This window comes from Manihot esculenta, unplaced genomic scaffold (assembly GCF_001659605.2).
Source record: "Manihot esculenta cultivar AM560-2 unplaced genomic scaffold, M.esculenta_v8 Scaffold64, whole genome shotgun sequence".
NCBI classification, from domain to species: Eukaryota; Viridiplantae; Streptophyta; class Magnoliopsida; order Malpighiales; family Euphorbiaceae; genus Manihot; species Manihot esculenta.
In genome coordinates this window covers 2,073,021-2,075,267 of record NW_025215481.1, presented here as the reverse complement: position 1 = coordinate 2,075,267, position 2,247 = coordinate 2,073,021, and positions in this window count along the sequence as shown.

Below are 2,247 nucleotides of genomic sequence, written 5' to 3'. Positions count from 1 at the left end.
ATGGGAGATTCTCAGGAGGATGCTCAGACTCAGGATTCTAGGATTTCAGGTTCAGGAGGGATTGATCCCTCCACTCTGAGTACAGCTGCCACGAGAGGTAAGAAATGGAAGAGAGGTCTCAGGAAGTCGCAGAAGAAGTTTTGGCAGAATCTGAAGGCTAGTTTGGGTTTTGGTGGTTCAAGCTCTGGCTCGGGCAGTTCAAGGTGCTTGAGGTGCGGAAGGCCGCACAAAGGAGCCTGTCGGTTGGGACGACAGCTTGTTTTAGGTGTGGACAGGAAGGACACATAGCACGTGAGTGTCCTACTGTGCCCCGGTTAGCACAGTCTCAACCAGCAGCTTCAACCATGTTTCAGGTTGGTAGTCGAGGCAGAGGAAGAGGGTCAGCCTTTTCTTCTGAGGGTTCCCGTGGAGAAGGTCCGTCAGCTCCAGCTCGGATCTTCACCCAAGCTCAGCAAGAGGCAGACACATCGAACATGGTGGTGCCAGGTATGCTCACTTTTGAATGTTCTGATGTGTAAGTTTTTGTGAACCCTAGTGTTTTTCTCTTTCTTTAGTTGCTCTAGGAGCCGTCGAGAGGTTGAGTTGATAACTTCTGGGCTAAAGTGTTCTTTTTGGGTCAGTAGACTCAATTGTGATCCATCTGTGGCAGAGTCAGTCTGCCGGTCCAGTTCTGTGTCAGTTGGGAGTAGATGCCTTCCACTCGACTTTGAGGTCCTAGACTTGATTGTCTGGACGTCAATCGAGGGATGGATTTGGTTTTTCTACTCGTGGTGCTATCTTGGTCTGCAGAAACAAGGTAGTCAGATTCAGAGGACAGGATGGGTCAAAGATTTTCTTCTGAGGGGACACAGTAGGGGTGCCTAGAGGTTTGATGTCAGCCTGTAAGGTTCGTAGGGTGCGTAGGAGGGGTTGTCAGAGGGTCCTAGCTCTTGTTTGAGAGTTCAGCAGTCAGGTCGGGGAACCAGCCTCAGTGCCAGTTGTTCGAGAGAATTCTTAGATATCTTCCCAGGCGAGTTGTCAGGTTTACCATCTGTCAGGGAGTTAGAGTTTGGTATAGGAGTGGTGTCTGGACGCAGAACCATTTCTACCCTTCCCTATAGGATGGCGCCTGCATAGAGAGAGGTAGCAGTAGAGTAGAGGCGAGACTTGGTAGACAAGGGGTTTTGTCCGACCTAGTACCTCACTCTGGATTGCTCCAGTATGGTTGTGGGAAATGAAGGATGAATCCTTGAGACTTTGTAACGACTGTAAGCGGTTAAACAAGGTCACTACCAAGGGCAGGTATTCCCATGTAGGATGGATGATCTATTGGGACAGCTAGTAGGAGCTGTTTGTTTTCCCAGATAGATTTGAAATTCGGGTACTACCTGTGAGAGTTAGAGTTAGTTTTGGGTTAGTAGTGAGAAGAAGCCAGTTAGTAAAGATGAGAAGAGACGAGTAAGAGTAGAGAAGGAGGAAGATAGAGAAGGATCAGAGTAGCGCAGCAGAAGCTTGTGGAGTTTAGGAACCTGGGAGTTCTTACTCCAGCGTTTGGTGTCTCTCTTTGGAGAGAAGCTTTAGGATTCGCTTGCTTGCTTGCATGCTTGTGTTTGTTGTTTTAACATTCGGGGACGAATGTTTTTGTAAGGGGGGTAGAATGTAATACCCGGCTAGAATCCGGCATCGGGATTCCTGCCTTCCGGCGGAATCTAAGGTGTTGGATCTCCCTAGAAGGGGTTAAATGTGTTTTCTAAAATGTTTTCACATGATTTCATGGTTTTGAAAGGAAAGAGAATTGAGTTTTGAAGAGAAAAGACCAAGGAGGCAATTGCCAGGTTCGGCCGCCGAAAGTGAAGTTCGGCCGCCGAACATGGGAAGGCTTCGGGAGCGCCTTTGGCCTCCGAAAGTCTTGTTTGAACGAGCCAAGGTTCGGCCGCCGAAAGTCAAGTTCGGCCGCCGAACATGCATGAGTTTAGGGGGCACGTTAGGCTGCCGAAGGTCTTCGACCAGGCCACCTATAAAAGGCCCTCAGATCGGAAATGGGTGAGTTTTCTCCCCATTCTCGAGCTCAGGTGAGTTTATGCCTTCCTTTGGTCGTTTTCGTGTTTTCTCTACCCATCTCTCAAGTTTTTTCATGATTTCTACCTTTGTGTTTGAAGATTTAAAGCTTAAAAGGAGTTTTGGGAGCTTGGAGCTTTTGGAGCCTGGATTCTCCATACCTCCGAGTTAGAGATCACGCAACCCTCGATCTTCAAGAGGTAAGTGTAG